The sequence below is a fragment of the Mesoplodon densirostris genome, chromosome 10, assembly GCF_025265405.1.
Source record: "Mesoplodon densirostris isolate mMesDen1 chromosome 10, mMesDen1 primary haplotype, whole genome shotgun sequence".
In the NCBI taxonomy this organism is placed as follows: domain Eukaryota; kingdom Metazoa; phylum Chordata; class Mammalia; order Artiodactyla; family Ziphiidae; genus Mesoplodon; species Mesoplodon densirostris.
In genome coordinates, this window is record NC_082670.1 from 101,757,473 (window position 1) to 101,779,773 (window position 22,301).

Below are 22,301 nucleotides of genomic sequence, written 5' to 3' on the forward strand. Positions count from 1 at the left end.
CCACTGTGAAAAACAGAATGGAGGTTCCTCAGTAAACTAAAAATAGACCTACCATATGATCCAGCAATCCCACTCCTGAGCATACACCCAGACAAAACTAATTCAAAAAGACACATGCACCCCTATGCTCACAGCAGCACTATTCACAATAGCCAAGACATGGAACCAACCTTAATGTCCATCAACAGATGCATGGATAAAGAAGATGTGATACATATATATAACGGAATACTACTCAGCCATAAAAAAGAATGAAATAATGCCATTAGCAGCAACGTGGATGCAACTAGAGATGATCATACTAAGTGAAGTAAGTCAGACAGAGAAAGATAAATACCATACGATATCACTTATATGTGGAATCTAAAATATGACACAAATGAACCTATCTATGAAACAGAAACAGAATCATAGACACACAGAGCAGACTTGTGGTTGCCAAGGGGGAGGGGGTGGGGGAGGGGTGGGGTGGAGGCTGGGGTAAGCGGATGTGAGCTTTTATATATGGAATGGATAAACACAAGGTCCTACTGTATAGCACAGAAAACTATATTCAATATTCTATGATAAACCATAATGGAAAAGAATATTTAAAAAACAATGTATATATATGTATAACTGAGTCACCTTGCTGTACAGAAGAAATTAAAACAACACTGTAAATCTTCAATAAAAGAAAAAAATATTGGTTAGATTCTAGTAGGAGAAAGAAAAAAAAGAAGTTTGAGGTGTCCGTGACACAGCCAGAGCTACTGGGATGACCACCTTACCACCATTATTTCTAATTTTTGTAAGATGAAAAGAGGTAGTTCATCAGCATTTTCCAGGGGGTGTGGGTAAGGCTTGGAGCAATAAGATGAGCCAACCAACCTTATATGGAGGGACCCCAATTGAAACCTGAATCTGTCCCCACAGTCTGGGCACCGTCCATACGCCATGCTGCCTTTCTTTCAGGGAGGGGTCAGTCACCACAACAAAATACCTCAGGAATGTTTGCAACAGAGATAAGAGAGTTTCCTCCGTGTAACCTTTAATGCTGAGCCCAACCAACAGAATTTCCATGAGGAGAGGGAGAGGGGTTAACATCCACCCAATAGCTCCAGAGCACAGGCAATTCACCCAGCCCACAGTTTCTCACCTGTGAACTATCACTCAAGATACTGGGACGTACCATCGGAGAATATCTGCTTGGGGCTACCTTTGGGGTTTTCTTATGAAGGTAAAAATAAGGAAATAACAGAAATGTTAAGAAATAATGATGCCCTTGGACACATTGCTTCTTGGCCAACTGACTCGTCTTAAGAACGTGGAATTCTTACACATATCTGCACAGCACTTAAAGTTTTCAAAGTGTTCCTAAAACATACCTTGGGTGAAAGTCCTTGGTAACTTGTAAGGCATGATGAGGGACAGCACCATTATGACACACAGGGGACAATACAAGTTAAGGAGCATCTATCTGCTGTGGCCATGGAAACAATGAAAGAAAAGAGGAAATGAAAGGAGGATGGGCACATGCCATGGGAATGTGATTTCCCTCTTCTGTATCCTCAGTATCAAGAACAGAGCCAGATACACATATGACGTCCAATTTCCAGGATGGTATCCGGATATTCCCTTCTACGCCAGCCACTGAAAGTTCCGCTGTCTCACAGGACAAACGTTCCTTCCCACTCTGCTCGCTCCACGGAGGAGCTCAGCAAAACTTCATCACAGCGATGAGGAGGAAAAGAGTGAAAGCCTGTCTGCGTATTAATGGTGGCCAAGGTGACTTTCCCCTTTATGAGCTAAAGGACACTAGTGTAAAAGACAGAGGTCTGTAGCTCTGTGAAGAATCCTATTCCCCATAAAAGGGTGTTAGAACTCCATCTGATGGTCTCCATTCAAGGACTTCCTGCTTTTCTAAACTACAAGAGTTTAAAAATGTGCTGGGTGACTCAGTCTGACCCTCTTTTTTATTTCCACTGCAGCGCATATAATGGAACAGAACATGAGGTCAAGGAAGAAGTAGAAGAGAAATTCACTTTCCATGTCAGAGAAGAAACGGAAAGAAGAAAGATCATGCTCCGAAGTGGTTTCCGCTGCTCTCCAAGGAGCAAAATACAATGAAAGATCCAAAAAGGAGGGTGAGAAGCCATTTCTTTGCACAGCTTTTGAACTGATGTATTTTACACTCGGAGGCTTTTGTTGTATCCTGCTCTTCAGGGGTGGAGAAAGTCACTTCAGAACTTGCTCGGCCATCTTCTGCTTTTTATGGAGTTTGTAATGGAGTTGGGGGTTGGTCTACCTTCGAAGGACAAAGGATTCTTTGTTGATTCTAAGTCTTTGTGGAATTCTTCCTATGTGTTCCTACCGTGGCAAGCTCTGGGTCTGACCTTGTGCCCCAAGTACAGTTGGTGATCAAGAGGTGGTTGGTTTGTCATTCAACTATGGACTGCGCTAGGCCCTCAGCTCAAGTTGATGAAAGAGACCATCTCTGCCCTCATGGAGCTCCCAATATAATGAGAGTGGTGGTGGCACTCGGCTACTGAAGGCCACCTTACTAGAGGCAGAAGTGACTAGCTATCTGCCACAAGTTCATGCTCCCCTTCATAAAGGAGTCACTGGGAAGTAGTTGCCCACTGTGTTTCTAGGCCCTTTAGACAGGGTCATACAAGGTCATCATGTGCTAACCAAAGAAAGAAGTGATGTACACTACTTCCAGACTACAAAACCTTACTTCCTGCACAAGCCTCCAGGCTCTGTATCTGCCCCCTTCTACTGGTTGGATGTCAATGCCTGTGGAACATCCAAGGTAGGACAACCTTTGTCAGCCTGGATCCCTGAATGACTCTGTGGAACAGAGATTCTGCCCTCACTCTCTGCACTGCCACCCCACCATCACTTATTGGACTTGACATTAGCAAAAACTCAATTTCTATTGTATTAAGCCACTGCGATTCAAAGTTTATCTATTACTAGTGCTAGTATTCTACTAACTACTCATACAGTACCTTCCAGTTCATTCATTCATTTTTTAATTTATGCAACATATCACTGAGAGCCTACTATTAGCCTGGCATAGATCCAGATAATTGGGGCACCTTGGGTGGGGAGGGTCAGAAAATAAACAAAAAGATAAACACACAAGAGAACTGACCTTGTAATAATGCTATGAAAGTGTCTTAGTCCATTCAAGCTGCTATAACAAACTATCACAGACTGGGTAGCTTACAAACAACAGACATTCATTTTCTCATTTCCGGAGGCTAGACGTCCAAGATCAAGGTGCCAATACGGTCACACTCTGATACAGGCCTTCTTTCTGGTTCACAGCCAGAGTCTTCTCACTGTGTCCTCAAATGGTGGAAGGACAGGAGCTCTGTGGGATCTTTTAATAACGGCACTAATCCCATTGATGAAGGCTCCACCCATACGACCTAATCACCTCCCAAAGGCCCCACTTACTAATACCATCACCTTTGGAGGTTAGGATTTCAACACATGAATTTGGGGGAACACAAACACTCAGACCATAGCAGAAGGAAAAACAAACATTACATGATAGACAATTGAGAAGCATCTCTGAGGAGATGACTATTTGACCTAAGACCTGAGGATATAAAGGAGCCAGCCATGCCCATATATACGAGAAGAACAAATGCAAGCTGAAGGAATAGCATATGCAAGGGCCTCGAGTTAGAATATCACTAGGCTTAGTCCAGGAATCAGAGATGTGTGGGCTATCCCAGCTAAAGCAGGATAGGAAGCATAAACCAAGACAGCTCCTAGTGAACCAGGAGGTAGAGACCACTACTAATGACCTTCTGACCTTTCCAATCACTGTGCCAAGGTCAATCACTACTGCCCTGTGGTCCCAAAGCTTTGCTGCCTTCCCAGTGCTCCATGCTCTGGCCGTGGCTATCACTGGTGAGCACTGCCTGACCCCAAAAGAAAGTTTTTTAGCAGCTGCAGCAGCAAGCATGATTTCAGAACACCACTTGGAGTCATCTCCTTCAATCAATGAAAAAATGTTAATTTCTAAATTTTTTTGTAAACTAGGAAAAGATCTATTGGTTTGAATGTCCCCAAGAATATCGGCCTGAGGGTTTCAAGAAAACAATACCACACAAAATGCTAAGTATTTCTTTATGAGATGAATTGATAAAAGGCAGGGCAATCACAATAACCTCACTATAGAATGTTTTTTTTTTTTTTGTAGTAGGGAAGAGGAAATTATTATAGTTCCAATTCAACACATGGGACCACATTTGATATGAACTCTCCTGCATGAAATACTGAATTAATTTCTGTTATCAATTGGAATATGTTGCTGGCTTATTCACTGTGAATTACCCTGGCTGAAAATATTGGCTATTCTTCCTCCTTCAGATTAACCTGAGGGATAAACTGTCTGATTTAGATACAGAGAAAAATCACTGTTTTTATTTGATGCCTTTTTCTTCCCAAGGGGACAAGAAAAACATTCTTACCACTATCAACTTGTTTCTAAGAAAAGAAGGTGTCATTTCACTAAAAATATATCACACAGTCCAATAATGAGGTTGCTCTGAGCTAGGATGGGGAAGATTCCAGAAGATGATTTAAGTAGAAAGGAACAAATGAGGCTGGGGTGAAAGAGAAATACTGAGTAGTTCCAGATGTGGCCTCAACCCTGGGGGCAAAGGGAAGCAGAACCTCTGACATGCAATTGGCTGTACATGAAAAGAAGAGCTGGGAGAGAGAGAGGTAAATAGAATTAGGAAGCTGGATTCTGGTCCGGACTGTACTGGTCTCTTCCAATCCTAATGGTTCTACGGTTCTTCAACAATGTTCATTGAGCGCTGTAATGGATATTTTTATGTGTCAGCCTGGCGGGGCCATGGTACCCATATATTTGGTCAAACACTATTCTAGATGCTTCTGTGAAGGTATTTTTTGGATGGGGTTAATATTTAAATCAGTGAATTTAAGTTCCACTGCTCTAATGTGGATGGGCCTTATGCAGTCAGTTGAAGGCTTTGAGAAAAAGACTGACCTCCCCCAAGATAGGAAATTCTACCAACAAGTGGTCTTCGAGCTTCAACTGCAACTCTTCCCTGGGTTTCCAGCCTTCTGGTCTATCCCACAGATTTTGGATTTGCCAAGTCTCTCCAATCACATGAGCCAACTGCTTAACCTAAGTATTGGTTTTCCTGCTGGTTCTGTTTCTCTGGACAATCTCACTACAAGCATGTACCATGTACCTGGCATCGTCCTAAACACTTGGGGTTTATAGGGGTGGAAAAGAGGTAAAGTTCAGAGCCTTCTTGGAGCTTATGATCTTGGCCTGTGCAGTAAACTCAGAGAGCATGGGATCCTCAAACCCTGTGCAGTGCAAAGCAAGGACTGGCCCTTGACTGCTCCTGGGAGATAATCTCTAAGTCCTTGGAATATCCTGCCTAATAAGTATGTCTTTGTACCACTGGGGCCTTGGGCCATTCCTGATACTTTATGCTAACAATGAGATCTATGGTGAAGGCCTGCTTTTGCTGACCTGGGACCCTGGGCCACACTGCATCAGTTTGACCTCTAAGGGGTCCTGGAGACTGAGTAGCTAAGGTCAGTCACGTGGGTGATCCATGCCTAGGTGAATGAGCCCTGATAAAAACCCTGGACACCAAAGCTTGGGTGAGCTTCCCTGGTTGGCAATACCTCATACATGTTGTCACATATTGTTGCTAAGAGAATTAAGCATTGTCCCTATGACCCCACTGGGAGAGGAAAGCTGATGCCCACTCTCTCCTGGACTCCACCTTATGTCACTTTTTCCTTTGCTTATTTGTATCCTTTCTCTGCAATAAACCATACCCTTGAGCATAACAACTTTTCTGAGTTCTGTGGCTCCTTCCAGCAAATCAGCAAACCTGAGGGTGGTCTCAGAACCCTTGACACATTCAACAACATACACTGAGCATCTACTGTGTGCCTGCCACAACCCTCAACACTTGAGATTTACAAGGAAGCAAAAAAAAAGGCAACAACGCCTGCCCTCTTGGAGCTCATGACCTTGGCTATGTCTTTGGGGACTCGAAGTGAGGTCATGGCTGTCATGTTCATTTCCTAGTCACAGTCCTCAGGACTCAGCACGGACCAGGGGTAGAGTGAGAATCAAAGATGTGTTGAGGTGGTTAAAAATAAATAACTAAAAGAAAATAAAAGCCTAGCATGATCATGGGCTGCAAGGGAAGGAGATGTCTTATTTCATCCTGTTCCCCTCCTCTTATTTCATACCTGGAATACGCCCAAATGCGATCAGCTCTAAAGACCTTCCCACACCATTAGCAAACCACTGGCAAATGAGAACGAATGGAGGTGAGACCGTCCCCACTGGTAAAAGTGGCCCAAAGCTTCAAAGCCTCTAGAGGGAACAGTGGGAAAATGTGTGGATGTTTAAGTAGTGGTTGTCACCTGGAATGATTTTGCCCATCACAAGACATTTGCCAAGGTCTGGAGACATTTCTGGTGGTCACAACTGGGGGCATGCTACTGGCATGGAGTCCACAGAAGCCAGCCCACCATGCACAGGGTGCCCCCTCCCAATATGGAATGATCCAGACCCAAATGGCAAGAGTGCTGAGGCTGGGAAACCCTGAATCAGAGCCAAAGAAGACAGAGATCTACTTAACGAAATGAATCCTCTTCTTTGAAAACTATGCAAACATGGAAGCTGGCGATCTGTAAGAAATGCAGGACATTTCCAGAGAGAAACTATATAACCAGTCCTTGGGGATATTACAGAGGAGACCCAGATCCTGAACTACATGTGATTCTTGAACATGGACAGGAAGCTATGTGGAGTGGCCCATGAGTCTCCATCCAGTTTAAGCATGAAGAAACATCAGAAGTCAAATGACTTAGATACAGTCTATGGTGCTCTGGGAGCAGAGTTAGAATTAAAACTCTAGCTGTGCAATCTAGCAAGGCAAAGGCCCCAAACCGCTCTCCTTTGGCAGGTACAATAACTTAACTGAATGGGAAATAAAAGTAATGTGATTGCTACCTAGAACGATTGCATCTACATTTTTGAGCACTTCCTACTAACCCCTCTGGATGTCTTATCTCCTTTAATCCTCTCACACAAGAGTGGAAAGCACCAACAAGGATGAAATGACAACCTCTCAGGCAGCTACTATTATTACACCCGTTTCTCATATAAGGCCACTGAGGCTTACCAAGATGAAGTAATTTGCTCAGCGCCATTCAGCCAGGACATGGCAGAGCTGGGATGTAAGCACAGCCTGTCTGACAACCAAGTCTGTGTTGTATCCTGTGTGCGCCAGCTACACAAACAAAAAGAAGCATCTGGAATACCAAGCAAAGCATTAATGATCTTGCTTGAACAGTGGATCACAGTTAAATGCTAGAAATTACCTTTCTTGAAGAATCCCAGGTAATGCAATCTCACCACCTTTCATCCTCTATCAGTGCAACCAGAAGACTCAGTAGAGGTTAGACTCTGGGTCTCCCTGAGCCTAAACTTCCTGGCTTGTAACATGGGATGATGACCTGTCATCATTCACAGTCTGTTGCAATTACTAATCAGATCATTCTTATCAGGCAGGGTCCCAACAGGAAACAGATGCAACACTCAAGAACAATCCAAGGAGGCCTTCTTTACCAAGGAATTCATTCCAAACCTCAAGGGACAGTGCAGGAACCTCCAACAAAGGTGGAGCCATCCAGATCCTAAGGGACCAAGGAACTAAGGGGCCAAGGAGTGAGTGGGTCCCAGAACATGGAAGGAAATGCAATGTAGAACACTCCACCTTGGGCACACAAGAGACTGGATCTGTGTCACAGCTGACCATATAGAGAGGGAGGGAGTCAGGACAACAAACACCCTGACCTTGCTCTCCTCTCCCACCCATCCCGTCTCTTGCTGGGGCTCTGCACTGACCACTGGTCAAACCCAAGAGAAGAGACAGGGAGGGGGGCCCGTTGGTAAACTTTCCACAGGTCACCTCCCAGGGGTAGAGAGAAGAGAGAAGACTGGAGGGTGGACCAGGAGGCACAGAAAGACACAGTCAGGCATGGGACACCACAGAGCCATCGACATGGGAAAACTCTGCAACCACACTGGGATCAGAAGGAAAAATACAATTTTAAGTATTTTTCACATCAAATTTGGAAGAAGTATTTTTAAGGTAATATCAAGTGTAAATGTACATTTGATGGAACAGGCATACTTATTACAGCTGATCTGGGTCAAGATGTTCATTGTATCTGGAAGGCAGTTTGGAATAAGTAGCAAGGAGTGGTGAATATCCTTGCCCTTTGACTCAGTATTGCCACTGATATACCTACAGCTATTCTTCTACTAGAATATTCACTGTGGCATTATTTATTAAAGTGAAAAGTTGGAAAATTGAACGTCTAACAATATGGACTTGGTTGAATAAATTAGAGTATGTAAAACTCTACAACCATGGAAAATCATATTATTGAAGAACATGTATTGATATAATAAAATGTTCATAATATAATATTAATAGAAAAAATCAAGTTATAAAATATATACCATGAAACCCAATTCTGTTAACATATTCTGCCTGAATACACCTGAATTCAATCAGGAAGGAAGGATCTCAAAATACTAGCTCTAACTACTTCTGGATCATGGGATTTGGGGTGATTCTTATCCCTTGTTAGCTGAGGAAACAGGAGAAAGAGAAAGGAAAACAAATGCCAGACATCAGTGTGCCTCCAATCAGCAGGAAAATGAAAGTTTCAAATTTCAGGTGAAATGCTGTGCCATCCCCAAATGCCCTCAAGTGACATCAGAGAACCCCAGACAGAGAGGGGAAAAAGGGGTGCTCCTAGAGTCCTCTTCCCTGGTTGGGAAAGACAAGAGTCTAAAATCAAATAAAAGTTCCAAGTCAAATATTTATTATTTCTTAACGTGGCGATTTAAAGTCAAGCTTTAGTTATTTTAAACAATAAGCCCTAAATTGAATGGTCCTATCAGAATCCACACTTCCCATTCTCATTAAGTGACACCATTTACTGTTTGCTGGTTCCCAAAGCTTCAGCAACTGTTTCTTAGAGACAAGGAAACCCAGTTTACCAAACTCTTTCCCATACATCACTTCCCATATATTATCCCATATTCATTTCCACATTTACATGTTAGGAGCTATGCAAAGGCCCTAGCACAACTGCAGGATGATAGCAGATGACTCCTGAGCTCAAGAACAATGGGGCGGGGGGAGCGATGCCATTGTTCTAACCTTGTACATGAGGAAAGTGAGACTCAGAGCAGTGAAGCTTCTTGCCTAAAGTTACACAGTAGGTGATGACTTGAGGCCAGGAATCCAGAGGCATTTCCCCTCTACCAGCTTCTCTCCAGATGGCTGAGTATTCTTGAGCCAAATGCAAGGCTAAGAAGCCCCCTAGGCATGGAGACCCTGATACACAGCTGCCCATAGGGCACTATGCATAAGACCCTTAAACGGGTTGTTCTCGATTCTGCATTTCATTTCTCAAAATTCACCCCAAAGGAATCCTCAAAGAGGCACATAACTTTTGATGCACAGAGATATTTCTGACTGTTATTTATAAGAGCAAAATGGCAGGAAACAACATAAATGTCCAGCAATAAGGCAATAGTTAACTAAGGAATCTATGTAATGGAATACCACAAAGCCATCTTAAATGCTTCCAAAGAATGTGCCCCAATAATATGAGAAAATGCTCACAATATGACAACCAGAAAAAAGAAAATAATCTGACACAGACAACAAACTGTAATCTAAAAGGAAAAGTATAAAATGATGATTTCAAAGAAAAATGACTGCTTCTCACAGTCTCTAAGTAAATACTTCCTGGGAGAACTTCTTTGTTTTTCAAAACAAAACAGCTTGAACTCATAAAGAATCTTTTCTGCTGACCTCTATCCTCAACGTAGTTCAACAAAACTACATTTCTTAATAGCTTTACTTCTAATCTCAACTCACACACACGAAGCAAAAAACTTGAGAAAACAGAAAAACAAAAAGAAAACAAAAGCACCAATAACTTTCACATTTACCCTACCCAACCTGTGCCCCCAAGATAGCCACCTAACAGTTTTGTCCAAAACTCTCCCATTTTGCTCCCAAGCTATGGTCACTCTTAACGAAGTCTTTAGATTCTGTAATTAATATGTGTACAATTGTGTTAACAAAAAGCAAAATATTCTTTAACTCTACAAGTACACTTTGTGTCTTCTTCTATCTTTTGTTGTTCAAAAATGAACTAAATTAAAAAAAATAAATAAACCCTACCAACTCACCAAAACCAGCCTTCCCTTCCCCAAGCATGGGAGGCAGGGGAATTCTTTACGACTAATGAACGAGTAAATGAATAAATAAATGAAACAAGTCTGAAATAATGAATGCACGCCGAGTCAATGTTTCCCAGCCTGGAAGAGAGCATACAAGACCACCTGCAAAGCTCTTTCCAGCCCACAAACAATTAATGGGACGAAAGGGGGAGGAACTTCCCTGGCGGTCCAGTGGTTAAGACTCCTGAGCTTCCACTGCAGGGGGGTGCAAGCTTGATACCTGTTTGGGAAACTAAGATCCCACATGCCCATCCCTCTTGGCACGGACCAAAAAAAAGGGGGTGGGGGGAATGCCTAGCAGCTCATGACCACCTACTCTGTGCTAGCACCAAGAAGCCCTTCAGGGTAGGCATAATTATCTTCATGTAGCAGAGAAAACAATGGGGCAAAGAGAGAGCAAGAAAGTAACCCAAATACACACAGATAGTTAAAGAAAGACCAGGGATGTGAATCCAGGTCTCCTGGCTCCACAGTGAATTACTTCCTCTAAGTATTATAAATTATGATATTATAACTATATCTTAAATATATTCTTACTCTATGTAATGATAGTATTGTATGAGTATCAGTATTATAAGACATTATATCGCTTATAAAGCCAATAAGCACAGGCATCTAAATGACCAATTGCTACCATTCTATACAATCCCTGACCCTACAGAACAGCTGAACTTGCCCCCAAATCATCACTGATCTGAGAGGGAAAAGGTAGAGGCCAAATGGTACCCAATTCTGCCTTGTGTCCTGAAGAATTCCTAGCAGCTCCGCTCTTGGTGTATTCCCCCCAAAAGAACATTTCATGAAAAGGGCTTCCCCTCCCCGCGCAAGTGATGACTGCTGGCGTGAATCCATGGTGGGTATCAATCCCATTACCAGCCAACTCTGACTTCCTGATGTAACCTGCAATTCCACCCATTGTAATTTGGTGTAAGTGACTGAACTTTCAAGAGTGTCTCCCTCTGCTTTCCCTTGATCAGGAACAAAACAGCAAAGTAAATGCCTGCCACTGAAAGGCATTTGTAGCGTGGTGATGTGAAGGTCAAGAGAAGGTAATTTACTGCCTTCTCCCCTCCTCCCAAGGTTGGCACAGTGAAGATTTCTAACACAAATAAAGTAAAAGGACAAAAGGCAAGACGAATGCTCCCTCTTCTCAAACGCTTCTGGGAAAAACCAAGGTCCTTGATGCGTTATATTATTTCAGGGAGAGAGATTCCTGTGATAACATGAAAGTGCACAACAGGAGAATTCCAGCCCCACCTCGCTAACAAAGAAATCCAGCCAATGCATGCTCTTTTTTTTCCTAGACAGTATTATACCCTCCCCCCTCACGCCACATTCTGCTTTTGCTGTCTTTTGGACAAAACTGCACCTAAAATCGTGAGCAGGCCATGGAGACAGCAGAAGATCTTGTGGCCAACACAAAGTTTCAAAGAGTTTCAAAATCATCCTTAATTATGGGGGAAAAAAAAACAGAACACTTGAGGCAGCTTAAAGTAGAATATACACCAAGAGGACAAATCCAAAAACTCCTTAGAAGAGTGAGCCTTGATGTTAGCGGCTGGATTCAGGAATGGGCCAGTGTGTGAGAGCGAACAAATGTTTGAAGCAATAACATCAAGGGAGTTGTTGACAAGAAAATCCTAAAAAAAGGAAGTGATAGCATCAGGAAGCATAAATCCATTTTCCAGTATTTCAGCCGCGCAGCTGACAGGGTCTTGGTGCTCCGGCCAGGTGTCAGGCCTGAGCCTCTGAGGTGGGAGAGCTGAGTTCAGGACATTGGACCACCAGAGACCTCCCGGCCCCTCGTAATATCAATCAGAGAGAGCAAGTTCTATCAAACAATTAGAGAAGAGGTAACACCTATCCTTCTCAAACTTTTCCAAAATATAGCAGAGGATCACTCCCAAACTCATTCTGTGATGTAACCATCACCCTAATACCAAAACCAGACAAAGATGTCACAAAAAGAGAAAACTACAGGCCGATATCACTGATGAACACACATGCAAGAATCCTCAACAAAATACCAGCAAACAGAATCCAACAGCACATTAAAAGCATCATACACCATGATCAAGTGGGGATTATACCAGGAACACAAGGATTCTTCAATATACGCAAATCTATCAATGTGATACACCATATTAACAAACTGAAGGATAAAAAGCATATGATCCTCTCAATAGATGCAGAAAAAGCTTTCAACAAAATTCAACACCCATTTATGATAAAAAAAAAACCCTCCAGAAAGTAGGCATAGAGGGAACTTAACATAATAAAGGCCATATATGACAAAACCACAGCAAACATCATTCTCAATGGTGAAAAACTGAAACCATTTCCTCTAAGATCAGGAACAAGACAAGGTTGTACACTCTTACCAGTATTATTCAACATAGTTTTGGAAGTTTTAGCCACAGCAGCCAGAAGAAAAAGAAAAAGGAATCCAAATTGGAAAGGAAGATGCAGAGCTGTCACTGTTTGCCAATGACATGATAGTGTACATAGAGAATCCTAAAGATGTTACCAGAAAACTACTAGAGCTAATCAATGAATCTGGTGAAGTAGTGCGATACAAAATTAATGCACAGAAATCTCTTGCATTCCTCTACACTAATGATGAAAAATCTGAAAGAGAAATTAAGGGAACACTCCCATTTACCACTGCAACAAAAAGAATAAAACACCTAGGAATAAACCTACCTAAGGAGACAAAAGACCTGTATGCAGAAAACTATAAGACACTGATGAAAGAAATTAAAGATGATACAAACAGATGGAGATATGCACCATGTTCTTGGATTGGAAGAGTCAACATTGTGAAAATGACTCTACTACCCAAAGCAATCTACAGATTCAATGCAATCCCTATCAAACTACCAATGGCATTTTTCACAGAACTAGAACAAAAAATTTCACAATTTGTATGAGAACACAAAAGACCCTGAATAACCAAAGCAATTTTGAGAAAGAAAAATGGAGCTGGAGGAATCAGTCTCCCTGACGTCAGACTATACTACAAAGCTACAGTAATCAAGACAGTATGGTACTGGCACAAAAACAGAAATGTAGACCAATGGAACAGGATAGAAAGCCCAGAGAGAAACCCACGAACATATGGTCACCTTATGTTTGATAAAGGAGGCAAGAGAATACAATGGAGAAAAGACAGCCTCTTCAATAAGTGGTACTGGGAAAAATGGACAGCCACATGTAAAAGAATGAAAATAGAACCCTTCCTAACACCATACACAAAAATAAACTCCAAATGGATTAAAGACCTAAATGTAAGGCCAGACACACTATAAAACTCTTAGAGGAAAACATAGGCAGAACACTCTATGACATAAATCGCAGCAAGATCCTTTTTGACCCACCTCCAGGAGAAATGGAAATAAAAACAACAATAAACAAATGGGACCTAATGAAACTTAAAAGCTTTCACACAGCAAAGGAAACCATAAAGAAGATGAAAAGACAGCCCTCAGCAGGGGAGAAAATATTTGCAAATGAAGCAACTGACAAAGGATTAATCTCCAAAATATACAAGCAGCTCAATATCAAAAAAACAAACAACCCAATCCAAAAATGGGCAGAAGACCTAAATAGACATTTCTCCAAAGAAGATATACAGATTGCCAACAAACACATGAAAGGATGCTCAACATCACTAATCATTAGAGAAATGAAAATCAAAACTACAATGAGGTATCACCTCACACCAGTCAGAATGGCCATCATCAAAAAATCTACAAACAATGAATGCTGGAGAGGGTGTGGAGAAAGGGTAACCTCCTGCACTGTTGGTGGGAATGTGAATTGGTACAGCCACTATGGAGAACAGTATGGAGGTTCCTCAAAAAACTAAAAATAGAACTAACATACGACCCAGCAATCCCACTACTGGGCATATACCCTGAGAAAACCATAACTCAGAGAGCCATGTACCGGTATTCCCTGGTGGCGCAGTGGATGAGAGTCCCCCTGCCAATGCAGGGGACACGGGTTCGTGCCCTGCAGGGTCTGGGAGGATCCCACATGCCGCGGAGTGGCTGGGCCCGTGGGCCATGGCGCTGAGCCCGCGCGTCCGGAGCCTGTGCTCCACAACGGGAGAGGCCACAACAGTGAGTGGCCCGCGTACCGCCAAAAAAAAAGAGCCATGTACCACAATGTTCACTGCGGCACTATTTACAATAGCCAGGACATGGAAGCAACCTAAGTGTCCACTGACAGATGAATGGATAAAGAAGATGTGGCACATATATACAAGGGAACATTACTCAGCCATAAGAAGAGACAAAATTGAGTTATTTGTAGTGAGGTGGATGGACCTAGAGTCTGTCATACAGAGAAGTAAGTCAGAAAGAGAAAAACAAGTACGTATGTTAACACATATATATGGAATCTTAAAAAAAAAAAAAGTTCTGAAGAACCTAAGGGCAAGACAGGAATAAAGATGCAGACATAGAGAATGGACTGGAGGACACAGGGAGGGGGAAGGGTAAGCTGGGACGAAGTGAGAAAATGGCATGGACATATATACACTACCAAATGTAAAACTGATAGTTACTGGGAAGCAGCCGCAGAGCACAGGGAGAGCAGGTCGGTGCTTTGTGACCACCTAGAGGGGTGGGATAGGGAGGGTTGGAGGGAGACACAAGAGGGAGGGGATATGGGAATATATGTATATGTATAGCTGATTAACTTTGTTATACAGCAGCAACTAACACAAAATTGTAAAGCAATTATACTCCAATAAAGATGTTAAAAAAAATCCTTAAATCCAAATAAAAAGGCAAGAACCAAGAAATAACCATATTCAATTTGCTGAGACTTTCTGAATATATTTTCACAAGTTAGTTGATAATTTCCTAATTTTCCAGAAACAGCAGATTCTTTTGTCCAGATGGGCATTTTTTTCCTGGGCTGAGCAGCTCTTGGAGAAGTATGTGTATTTTATTTAATAAACGTTCTTAAAGGTTATTCACCCAACTTCAATATATTTGCAGAAGAGTCTACTCAGTAGGGTCTATCAGCTTCACAAAATGAACATTCTTGTGTTACCAGCAACCAGATCTAGAACGTAATGAACTGCCCCACCCCCAGTCTCTACCCTCTCCCACCTCTTCCCAAAAGGCAATCAATACCCTAAACTCCTATCACCAGAGGTTAGTTTTCCCTGGGATGTTATATAAATGGGATCACGGTTCTTGCGCTCAACACAATGTTTGTGAGGTTCAGCCATGTGGTTGCACGTAACGGTAGTCTACTTGCATTATTACAGCACACTCCCTTGTATGACCATACAATATGTGCTATACAGTGGGTGCACACTTTGTTCATTCCTGTCCCCAGCTATCATGAATAGTGCTGCTAGGGACACACTTGTACATGTTTTGGAGTACAACTGCACACATATCTGTCGGAACTGAACTGCCAGATCATATGGTCTGTATATAGTCAGCTTCAATAGATATCGTCAGTTTTCCAAAGTGATTGCACTGATTTGCATGCCCAGTGACAGCCTTCCTATTGACCTAAAAAGTTTTTCCAAGGTTTAACTGGTTTTGAATTTTTATCAAGTGATGCACATTCACAGTTTTAAGAAGCAAATAATCCCATAAGGGTTATAATGCAAAAGATCAGTGTCGTGCCCCACCCTGAAGTCCTATTCCCCAGAGCTAAGCATTTTCAATCCCTTTAGTGCCTTTTCCCAGCATTTGTCTTTATTTTCCCACACATTCATATTTTCATTCCTTAATTGATTGTTTTAAGGATTATCTATTGATTTCCTCCTATAGAAAAAAAAGTTTTAGCACTCTTCATCCTATGCCTCCACCATCCCCACACACATTTCACATCTACCTTCCTCATAATACAACTTTATTAAGATGTTCGTTATATCAACAGAACAAGATGTTATTGTTTAAATTATTGCTATCCAACTATTATTCACAAATGAAACCAATATAACTGCACTACCTTTCTTATGCAAAATTTTGTTTTCCCTGAAGTTAGTGATTTCCTTTATTTTTCACCTACTCAATTTTCTAATTATCAGTTTTTCTCAGACTCTTTGGCTGAAATAGAAAATCCCTTTCAAAAGGGTCCCACTCCTTCGGAATCCATCCGTACTGCATTTTCCCTCTGAAGTTTTGTGGGGTTTGGGGGTTGGGGGTTTTTTGGGAAAAGATCTCTGTCTTCCTGCTGAGAGTCCTGGACAGCTGTCATACTAGGAAATTCCTTTATCATTATCCTAAGAATTCCTTTACTGCTTCTGAGATGGATCCCCTGTCTCCGAAATCTTACATTTTCTTTCTTGATATTTTCTCATGCTTACTGGAGCAAATCATCCCGTAGCTCCCTGAATGTACATGTTCTGAGACCTCCCATCCATGTCTGCCTTCTTCCTGCACATTTGATTGACAGTTTGGAGGCATCTGAATGTCTAGGTTAGAAGCCAGTGCTCAGCTTTGAAGACACTGCTCCCTTGACTTGCTTCATGTTTGCCGCCGAGAAGTGGGATCTCATTGCGATTCCTGATCCTCTGATGTGTGACCCATGTGCTCTTCTCTGGAAACTTTTAGCCCCTTGTCTTTTTATCCTGGTGCTCTGAAATCCCATGGTAATGTGCCTTGGTGCAGACGCATGGGCTGACTACAGTGAGTCTTTTCCATGTGGAGATTCAAGTTCTTTGGTTCTCAATACATATAGGATTTTTTAAAAAATTCTTCCCTTTTTGTGTCTCTCTTGGTTGGTTATTGGACCAACTGTATTGATTCTCTGATTTTCTCATAATTATTCTTCTGCTACCCATTCCTTTGTTCTTTTGTATTACTTTCTAGGAGATTCCTTCAACATTAACTTCCAACCTTCTAATGATTTTTTTCATTTCTGCTATAATATTTTTAATTTCTAAGAGCTCTTTTTTCTTCAGTCGTTTTAAAAAAAATAGCATTGTATTTTGTTTCATCAATGAAATATCTTCTCTTTTCTTTGTGAGAATACTAATTAGAGTGTTTTTAATTAAGTTGCCTTCTGGTCCTTTCACTAACACTGTGTTCATCAAGTACATTTTCTCAGAGGATTTGCTTTGGTTTTTCTCATTTGAGAACAGAAGCTTTCCTCAACAGTCTGGGGACTCCTTTCTATATATCCATTGATACTTAAGAAAGAGGCAGTAAAGAGCTGATTGGCAGCTCTCTGTGAGTAGGCAGGGCTTTACTGGAAAGTGAGTGGGTAGAAATTTATCTAATTCATCGGAGATCTTTCTCTTGGAATGGTCAATTGCTACCAAGAAAAGTCCTCCCTTCTCTGCCTGAAGAGTATGTACCAGGCTGCCTATATTCTGGGAATTGAGGACAGGAAAAGGACTGGAATGAAAACTCTCTTCCTTTATTTCATTTTAATGTCTGAAGCCAGACATTGCTCCTGATGTCCTCAAAGTGGGTCCCTTCTGATGGAGTTTCTCGAGAGACAAACTTCCTTTCTCCAGATGCTGTGGGGAAGGAGCCATTATCTGGCTCTTTGGAGTAAGAAGGGGCATCTGGGAATAAAACGATTACATATGCAGTATGAATAGGGCTGGTTTTTGTTTTTTGTTTTTGTTTTTTTTGAATTGCAATCAACAGAAATAGACTCTGGCAATTTAAATGGGAAAGGAGTTTGTTAACTGGTGGGTGGTTCACTCAATTCTTGGGAGGGCTGGAGAACCAGGCTCCAGGCTCATCTTATAGAACTAGGCCCAAAACCACCCCCACAGAACAAGCCTGATGAGGACATCTTCACAGACTCTGCTACCCTACTGAGCACCCAAGTCGATCATCACTGCTCCTATCCCCACTGATGCCAGAGCTATTGAGTTGGCCAAAAAGTTCGTTCCAGTTTTCCACAGCATCTTATGGAAAATATACAAGAAACTTGAACTTACAAGCACTGATAACTGCTTCCACTAAAAGCCTGAGTCTCCTGCTTCAAAAATGAAAATACACAGAGATCCTCTCCCTTCAGTACTCTTCTGGATTAAAATTTTATGTGTATCTGATTGGCACAGTCAGGTCACATGACTATGGACTAGCTGTAGGAGAAGCTGGGATTTAGAGTTCAGATTGAGGAAGCAAGACTCATAACTTTAGATTTCCCTAAATATGAAAAAGTTACTCAAAAGATGATGGACAGCCAAAAATATGAAGGCTATCCTCTACTGAACTGAATCCTTCACATCTGTCTTTACAGGTATCTGTGGGCTCCAATTTTCAAGTCTCTAGGATTCTGTGGGGGAAGTTGGCTTGCTTCTTGTTGGAATTTCACCCTCCAGGCCCTTAGTTCCAGCTTTCTTGCTCTGCTAATCTAGTTGCCATTTGTCCATTTGCCTTCCGTCTTCTCAACACTCACTGAAATCCTTAATTTGCTATTGTTTCTTCTCCTATGCTCTTTGTCATTGTAGGTTTCTAACTTTTTAATTCCTTTTCCGTCATTTTAGTGGGGTTCAGGAGGGAGCAGAAATCAATGTGTGCTATGTTTAATCAGAATTTAAGCTATCTTTTGTGCAGCTATGAAGAAGAATGTATGTCCCAAGGTGACTTATTGATTATTCAATGGACTAGAATAAACTCTTGAAAAATTTAAAATTTCTCCATGGGCTCAGACACATCAAGACTGCCACCCTCACCTGCTGACATTCTTCTACCCAGGCAAGAAGCCAGGCCTGTGTGTATTTGAATAATGAACTTTTCTTGCTGGGAATTTTATGTATTTCAGGAATGAAAAAAAAAATTAGCAAGATGAGTCCCTCTTTGTTTTCACCACATGATGGAGAAAGGCAGCTCCAGTCTCCTAAAACTATGGCATTTCTCTGCCTCTCTCTCTCTCTGTCTCGATTCAATTTGAAAATCTCAGGGAAGGATTCCTATTGGCTGGCTTGGATCATGCACCCACCACAGTGAGGGAGCATGAGCATCTGGGACTGATCCAGCCTGCCTTAGTCTGTGACTGGAGCGTGGGTCTGTCACCACAAGAGGTTAGGGGAGTGATGCAAGACAGTCGTAGGCAAGGGCAACCTAATATGTGTAAATGGCACTGCTGTACAGTGGATCTTCTCAAATATCACGTCACCACTGCAAGATGCAGATGGGGAAAATAAACTTGCAATGAGCTGAATAATGCCCACAAGACAGATCCACACCTGCATCCCTGGAATCTATGAATGTTACCTTATATAGCAAAAAAGGAATGTGCAGATGTGATGAAGGATCCTGAGATGGAAGATTATCCTGGATCATCTGGCTGGGCCATTTAGGCTGGGTGTAGTCCTGCTGACACCTTGATTTAGCACCATTAAAGTTAGTTTGAATTTCTGGCCTCCAGAAAGAATGAACTTTTGTTGCTTTAAGCCACCAGGTTGTATTTTGTTACAGCAGCCATAGAAGACTAATGCAGACTTAATACAGACTCAATAATCTCTGAGAACAGAGCAATCAAGACGAAGGGAGTATACTCAGTAGAATGGGAACTAACCAAGAACTACATGCCCTGGGAATCCTCAAGTCCAAACACTGCCACTGATACTTCTGTCACCATAGACGAGACACAATCTCAGAGCCTCGCCTTCTTTACCGATAATGTGGGGTAATAATACCTGATTCACAGTATTCCACTGAATAATGAAAGAAATAAGAAAATAAAATAGGAAAAAAATAGAACTGACATTGCTTTGTAAATTTAAAAGTGCAATTTAAAGTGTATAATGATTACATTTAATAGACAAATTCATCCAAACCATTCCCGTAAGTTGAAAGAGAAGTACTACAGGGACCTTTAACTTTTAAAATGTAGGACATGGGGGATCTCCCTGGTGGTACAGTGGTTAAGAATCCGCCTGCCAATGCAGGGGACACGGGTTCGAGCCCTGGTCCAGGAAGATCCCACATGCCATGGAGCAACTAAGCCCATGTGCCACAACTACTGAGCCTGCGCTCTAGAGACCACAAACCACAACTACTGAGCCCACGTGCCACAACTACTGAAGCCCGCGCGCCTAGAGCCTGTCCTCCACAACAAAAGAAGCCACCACAATGAGAAGCCCGTGCACTGCAACGAAGAGTAGCCCCTGCTCGCCGCAACTAGAGAAAGCCCGTGCGCAGCAACAAAGACCCAATGCAGCCAAAAATAAATAAATAAACAAATTTAAATTAATTAATTAATTTAATGTAGGACAATGACTTGCACTGGAATTCACTGGATGGAACAGGAAGGCTTGGGAATTTGGCTAACAGAAACCTGAGTTCTCGGGAAAGAATTGATTTACTTTCTTCATCTAAGGTCAGCAATTTCAACCACCCAGGCAAGCTACCCACCCATTCCAAGCTAAATGTGCTTTGCCAGAAAGACTAGACACAATATATCACATCTACCAGGCATGATAAAATGCAACTTTGAAAGAAATTCAGCCCATTCAAATGGCACTGTTGCTGTTCCAAACATCTGCAGAATGACTCTTTGAGAATTTTTCCAAAGTCAATTTTACCAGCGAAACAAGCAAACAAATAAACAATTCACTAATTCAAGCTAAGCCTTTGATTTGACTCCAAAATGGTGCTCCCCAGCATAACTTCCCACCTTATCCACAAGACTTGGCTGTGAAAGTGTTGAAGAAAGTTCCAAAAATGAACGCTATCCTCAAAGGACCAAGATTTGCTAACATCAAAGATGTTCTGAAAAGAAAAAAATTACTCCAGAAGGTCATTCCAAAAAAGGAGATCCAAGATTGTTTCAAACAATGGTAAATCACTCCAGTGAGTTTCTAGTTCCCCTAGAGGGACTAATTGTGAGGCAGATGTGCTCATTTCTCTGTACTGAGACGCAGAAGACTCTGGCAGGAAAAGACTTAGGTATTGGAGACAGACTGATCTGAGTTAGAATCCAGCTCCGTCACCCACCTGCTGGGGGGAGCTCAAGTGAGTCATGTATCTTCTCTGTTTCCTCTTCCATAAAATAAAGATAATATCTTGGGTGACCATTTAATTTATTGTCCATCCAGGGCACTTTGGAAAGTGAAAAAGGGCTCTTTTAATATTTGCATCAGGACAACAGGCAAACCAGGACGCCTAGTCATCCTAATAGCCAACTCCTTTCAGGGTTTTTGTGAGAATGAAGTAATATAAGAGATGCATAGAGTGTGCTTAAGTGAAAGCCCAATAAACGTTATACCGAGTTTAAAAAAAAAATCCATTGACTTGCTGGTGAGGCCTGTTTGCTCCAACAGGTCTTGGTTTCCAATGCCTTGTATTTACAACTCTGTGCAGGTCTGGCCCCTTGCCAGGTCCACTATGATAAATGGCTGTGTGTTTTCCACTGACTGCTTGGCAGGGCTGCCGACATGGCCTTTCTGCCCTCCATCTGTAGGGTATCACCAGCGAGTGGCAGGCTTCCCTGTGAGCCCAACCAGGGAGGGGACAGCACAAGGCCCATTATTCATTGGCTCTGCACGCACAGAGCTGACCAGACAGTGCAGTTTCCAGGCTCGTAACAGGCTCAACGTGGACACGCGCTTGAACGGTTGAGCTTTCTCAAGAAAAGTCAATTAAGTCCAAGTGCATCTGCACATCCAACAGTATACAGTAGGCACTCACACTTTTCCATTTCACCCTGGGATGACAGAAATTTCTTTGGAGAAAAAGGTTGTTAATAATCCAAGTCCTGTATAAGCTGTTATACTCTTTAAGGTTAGTACCTACTTCGGGAACAAATATATCTGATTATCTTAACAGGAAGTCAGGGTTCTCTGAAAAGCTCCAGCCATGTTTAGTCTTCTTTCGGCTCCTTAGACCTCCCTGAACAAACTGCAGTCAATAAAAAAATAATAACACCAATGACAACAGCATCTTGTAAAGATGAGGGGCACAGACTCAGGTCACGGTCTGCCTGGATTTGTACCCTGCCACTTATTAGCTATGTGAGC

The 22,301-nt window shown here is 42.1% G+C and overlaps 1 long non-coding RNA gene across 1 annotated transcript in view; it reads right to left on the bottom strand.

The window, feature by feature from the left end:
• The window catches only part of LOC132496883 (uncharacterized), a 148,365-nt gene that overhangs the window by 46,916 nt on the left and 79,148 nt on the right, over window positions 1-22,301 (bottom strand). The window lies entirely within an intron of this gene.